Source organism: Diaphorina citri, unplaced genomic scaffold (assembly GCF_000475195.1).
Source record: "Diaphorina citri unplaced genomic scaffold, Diaci psyllid genome assembly version 1.1 scaffold2586, whole genome shotgun sequence".
Lineage (NCBI taxonomy): Eukaryota > Metazoa > Arthropoda > Insecta > Hemiptera > Psyllidae > Diaphorina > Diaphorina citri.
The window spans coordinates 1,426-8,096 of NW_007380005.1; positions in this window are offsets into that span (position 1 = coordinate 1,426).

Genomic DNA, 6,671 nt, shown 5'->3' on the forward strand with positions numbered 1-6,671 from the left:
TTTGAGGGGAAAAGCACGCAATTTTTTTGGGTAGGTACTAAGTCAGTCATGTACTTAGTACTTGGGTACCAAGTACTAAGTACAAGTACTAAGGACATGACTGAAAAGTCCTTTACTCTCGCAGTCTATAGGTCTATTTGATTGTTAAAGCGGTAACACGTTAAACTTTTACCTACCTAAATTGTTGGAATTATCCTAGTTATTTGGCTTTGAATAGATCCTCTTCAGTTGTACTATAAGTATTTAGCTCAAGTTAATTATTTATTATAAAAATGGGGATATCCCCGTAAATTTATTAAATAAATAAATACCTATAGGTACCTCCCATTCTTTGGTCCATTAGATTAGATAATGACCTCGAGACCCAGACCTCTTTCTGTTTATGGTGCTCGTACCCTATATTAGGTTCCCAAGTTCCCATCTTTCAAATCGTTTACAGTTCACAAATCGTACATTCTTTATCGCTCATCTCATTTCACCAATCCTACTCAGAACTTTCGTTTCTTCGTGTGAAACAAATGGAAGTCAATAAAACGGTCTAAATTTTGGACTTCATTATGTGCGTTTGTTTTTTATTGCACAAGTTATCAAGCTTCAGTATGGGAGGTGGGAATTTAGTAAATTAGAGATCCCATCTACGGGGTGACTAACAATTTGTGTAGAAAATTTCCTTTCCGTCTTGTCTTATGTTATCGGAATACCTAGTAACATCTCTATATCTATATTCACACACTGAGAAAAAAAAAAAATGGTGATAGGGTGTCACAAGTTTAGAGTAGAAGAACTCTATTATTGGGTTACTTCCCCTGATTTAGGCTGTTGGAATGCTATATTACAGTGTCGAGCTTCTTGATATAGAGTTCAATATTTGGGCTGCCGGCACTTTAGTTTTTTTCTCAGTGCAATTTGCCTATGCAGGAATTTCTGTGATCATGTAAAACAGGAAATGGACTATTGAAAACTTCTTTTATTGTGAAGTTTTCTTTCGCCCTGATATTCTTTGGCAAGTCGCGGTTAAAGAAACTTACACCCTAGGGTACCTATGTATCATTTGAGGTGTCACTATCGTTTGTATGGTAACATTGATGATCTCAAGAGTAGGTATATTCTTTGATTGAAAAATTAAATAGTGGTCACCCAGAAAACTACTAAAAAGTGGAAAAAAAGGGGTTGGAGAATCAGCTTTGTTCTTGTAACTGCAGCGATAAGGAAAAAGTTGCCTCTCAGTTTTACTCACACCACACAGTAGATTTTGGCGGGACATAAGAGGATTGGGACGCTGTACTTGTGAGTCTTAGCCATGTGAGTATTTTCTACTTCTGTTTTATTATTGTTTTTTCCTTTTATCTGTAACGCACAATGTCTGCCTCAAACAATTAAAATCATCTAGAAACTTTGGGGGCTTTTTGGATCATGTTTTTAGACTATCTTGCATTTTGGGGCCCATCAAATGAATTCAATTATGTAGGTACCAAAATCACCTAGTAGATTTTGACTTCAAGTTCCAGAGTCAATCCTCCGCAAATTTCTTTACAGTTAACAACACAGAGGACTCTTGACTTCTCTAGTTGCCAATCTGGTTGGCAACTGGTGGCAATTTTAATTTAATATTGAACTTTGTCTATTTATAGAGATCAACAGTTTGTAGTCAAGTCTTTGGACGTTATGTTCTAGAAAACTGTCAGGAATTTACTTTATGGACCTGAGATTTTCGAGCTTTTCTAGGAGTATGCACTTTGTAAATTTCTTTAGGTCAAATTAGTAATTTTTTAGGTCAAAGGAAGAGAGGATTCAGTAGCCTAGTAGGTGTAGTGGTGGATGTACCTTCAGCACCGTCTGAACTATGAACCTAATTCTTTTCTCACTTATGCTCCTAGGATGCCACTGAAAAATCCTTTTCTTCCTTCATGGCTTTCAGTGGCTTTTCTCTTTTTCAGGCTCTTTTCTCACAGTCCTTCTCTCCCCCTTATCTTTAGGGCAAAGGAATAGAGGATTCAGTAGCCTAGTAGGTGTAGTGGTGGATGTGCCTTCAGCACCGTCTGAACTATGAACCTAATTCTTTTCTCACTTATGCTCCTAGACATCACTGAAAAATCCTTTTCTTCCTTCATGGCTTTCAGTGGCTTTTCTCTTTTTCAGGCTCTTTTCTCACAGTCCTTCTCTCCTTATCAGATTTGCCTGGCCATGCCCTTCATTTTCACACCTGTAGCCACTATTCCGTACTGGAGTGTAGGTACCAACCTACTTGGTACTGGTATATACTCACATGTAGTATGCTTAACGAGCTGAGGAACTCTGGATTTTATTATTGTTTGTTATGGTGTGCTTTTTTATGTTTCCTCAATTACTCACATGTAGTATGCTTAACGAGCTGAGGAACTCTGGATTTTATTATTGTTTGTTATGGTGTGCTTTTTTATGTTTCCTCAATTATTATTTTATTACCGCCAATAAAAATTATAAAAATACAAATAATTGATTTAAATTGTGGTGTTGAGCTTGGCAAAACCTCACGCAGTCTAGGAATTGTCTTGAGGTAACAGTGTCTAGGGAAAGCTCACTTGAGCTAAGCACTATAATGGGTACAGACTCGTGAGATGTTGGAATGCCATCACCTCAATGAGTGGCATGAATGGCAAGACCACAAGTTGTTCTTTTTTTTAAGGGTTTGATAGAGGAAACGGTAACTGCTATGGTCTTATCGTCCCAAAATAGAAAAGGAAGACAGGATAGGAGAAAGCCAGCCGTTCCGAGAACGTACTTTATCCCTTCAGGATAAAATCCGCCCCGGGCGGGAATCGAACCCGTACAAAGAACGGATAATCAACTCGTTTATACTGAAAGTATAGAAGACAAGTGGATACCTCTGGATCCCATGTCTGAATGCTCAGTACTTAGAGGATACCATTGTAATATGTATAAACTAATCTCCTATAAGAGTGCCCATATTATGATGGTGGCTGTAGTGTTAGTGACCCAGGCAGCAAGACCACAAGTTGTTGTTTTTTTTTAAAGGGTTTGATAGAGGAAACGGTAACTGGTAGGGTCTTATCGTCCCAAAATTGAAGAGAAAAGGAAGACAGGATAGGAGAAAGCCAGCCGTTCCGAGAACGTACTTTATCCCTTCAGGATAAAATCCGCCGAGGGCGGGAATCGAACCCGTACAAAGAACGGGTAATCAACTCGTTTATACTGAAAGTATAGAAGAAAAGTGGATACCTCTGGATCCCATGTCTGAATGCTCAGTACATTAGAGATTAGAGGATACCATTGTAATATGTATAAACTAATCTCCTATAAGAGTGCCCATATTATGATGGTGGCTGTAGTGTTAGTGACCCAGGCTTTGTCTTGATGTAATAGTGTCTAGGTAAAGCTCACTTGAGCTAAGCACTATAATGGGTACAGACTCGTGAGATGTTGGAATGCCATCACCTCAATGAGTGGCATGAATGGCAAGCAAGGTACACATATTGTTGCTGAAGTTTCATCAGTGACGTACACTGACTATCAGATAACCCTATACCAAGACTTTAGTATGCATGAATAACCAATCTGAAGCTTCGAGTTTGAAAATACTCATGCAGTATGGGTATGGTAAGGTACACATATTGTTGCTGAAGTTTCATCAGTGACGTACACTGACTTTCAGATAACCCTATACCAAGACTTTAGTATGCATGAATAACCAATCTGAAGCTTCGAGTTTGAAAATACTCATGCAGTATGGGTATGGGTCGATATACTTTTGCATGTGTATCTATCTCATTTCTTTGAGCAGCTGAAGAGGGAATTTTCTGTTCAACGAAATCTCGAAGATTCCGAGTTTTGTAGAACATTGAACCTGCCTTCACACTTTTTCCATACAGCCTAGAGCTCGATATAGGTAAGTACCTCAGACTTATTGACATTGATGTCATAGGACTATTAATTGGAGCCAGAGGTACAATTACTACTTTCTTCAAAGACTTTTGTAACAAATTCAATATCAGGGAAGATACTGTTAAGAAAATTGTCCAGACAACTGTCCGAGGCTCTATAGATAGGGATCATTAGAAACCATATCTATGGACCCAACTAATTCATTGAGTACTCAAAGTTTTAAAACATAAAATATTCTAACTTGATCAGCATCCCCCCCATCATTACCTCTCTCTCATTATCTTCTTGTCAAAATCATTTGGTATCCTTTGTCCATGAGGCAACCTGCTGTTGAGTAGGAGGGTGGCTGTTAAGCATTTCTCTCTTGATTTTTTTTTTTTTTTTTTTTAACCTCTCCCCTCTTGAAACTGAGCTTTCCAATTATTGCTCCCGTGGGACTGATTACATCCCAATTTGGGTAGTAGCACATCAAACTGTTCTAATAGGGACTTCACAAATAAATGTACCTATACTCGTACTTACAACTACACACATAAGTTATGCAGAGAGCTCTTGCCAAAACAGGCTCCTTCATAAATTGATAACTGGAATGATGTTTACATATATTCCAAGTTTTTCACTCCATGTCGCCACAGAGTAATGTGTTGTAAATTTTCCGCAAAGACAGCTACCTAAAGCTCCCAGCTGATGTGTACTGGGTAACCTAAAGTATCCTACTGTTCTAGCCCACACCTTCTTGAGACAACTTCGACGTAGTATGTGCTGGTATGTTCGTGGATATTTTTACTTTCTATTACCTAGCTACATTTATATTTCACAGTTAGGTACTTACCTATGAAATTAAAATGCGTCGACAAGAGAAAATATTGGAATTGGGTTAAATCCTCGAAATTTAGAAATCAGCCGGATCTCTCCCTTGGGTTCAAAAAGTAATTTTAGCCTATGGTCTGTACTTGCGTATGTTCGTAGTTTGTACGTTGTTCATCTTAAAAATAATTAGGTAATAGGTACCTATTACCTACTTATCACGTACCGTACCTATCTTCGTACACATTATGTATTCGTAGTTTGTTCCGAACAGGTATGCGATTATAACAATAAAATTTCATATAAAATTTATTTAGGTACCTAATTACCTAGGTAGGTACCTACATACCTAAATTTATTTTGTCTACTGCAATGTAATTTAGTTATGCAGAGAGCTCTTGCCAAAACAGGCTCCTTCATAAATTGATAACTGGAATGATGTTTACATATATTCCAAGTTTTTCACTCCATGTCGCCACAGAGTAATGTGTTGTAAATTTTCCGCAAAGACAGCTACCTAAAGCTCCCAGCTGATGTGTACTGGGTAACCTAAAGTATCCTACTGTTCTAGCCCACACCTTCTTGAGACAACTTCGACGTAGTATGTGCTGGTATGTTCGTGGATATTTTTACTTTCTATTACCTAGCTACATTTATATTTCACAGTTAGGTACTTACCTATGACCTGCAATGTAATTTAGTTATGCAGAGAGCCCTTGCCAAAATAGGCTCCTTCATAAATTTATTGATAACTGGAATGATGTTTATATTCCAAGTTTTTCACTCCATGTCGCCACAGAGTAATGTGTTGTAAATTTTCCGCAAAGACAGCTACCTAAAGCTCCCAGCTGATGTGTACTGGGTAACCTAAAGTATCCTACTGTTCTAGCCCACACCTTCTTGAGACAACTTCGACGTAGTATGTGCTGGTATGTTCGTGGATATTTTTACTTTCTATTACCTAGCTACATTTATATTTCACAGTTAGGTACTTACCTATGAAATTAAAATGCGTCGACAAGAGAAAATATTGGAATTGGGTTAAATCCTCGAAATTTAGAAATCAGCCGGATCTCTCCCTTGGGTTCAAAAAGTAATTTTAGCCTATGGTCTGTACTTGCGTATGTTCGTAGTTTGTACGTTGTTCATCTTAAAAATAATTAGGTAATAGGTACCTATTACCTCTACCTATGAAATTAAAGTGCGTCGACAAGAGAAAATATTGGAATTGGGTTAAATCCTCGAAATTTAGAAATCACCCTTGTGTTCAAAAAGTGATTTTAGCCTATGGTCTGTACTTGCGTATGTTCGTAGTTTGTACGTTGTTCATCTTAAAAATAATTAGGTAATAGGTACCTATTACCTACTTATCACGTACCGTACCTATCTTCGTACACATTATGTATTCCTAGTTTGTTCCGAACAGGTATGCGATTAGCGATTATAACAATAAAATTTCATATAAAATTTATTTAGGTACCTAATTACCTAGGTAGGTACCTACATACCTAAATTTATTTTGTCTCAGTTTCGATCCCTCTCTACCCAATTTTTCGTGTTCCGTAATGCATGTTTGTAATAGACAGTCGTGTGATGGTCACACCAGCCATATTTTCTCTCTAGGAAGTGTTCGGAGCTGGTGATTAACAAGATGATTATTTATCGGAATGTTTTGATTAAATCTTCCACTAGAATTAATCCGGTTCCACGTGGGATGATCTCGTAAATTGTAAATCTTGACTATTTATATGTTTTGATTGTGATACCTGTGCCAGAAACATACCTTTGTCACGGTGGAAACACCAGAGTTAAACCCTCAAGACGAAGAAGAAGAGGAGGAGGAGAGAAAAAACTCATATCTACTACCTACCTAGTAAAAAAAGTATGGTTGATCAATTAAATCTACCTAATACCTAACCATTTTAATTTGCTTAGAGCTTATGGAGAATTATAATACACCTACGTATGTACCTACCTACCTA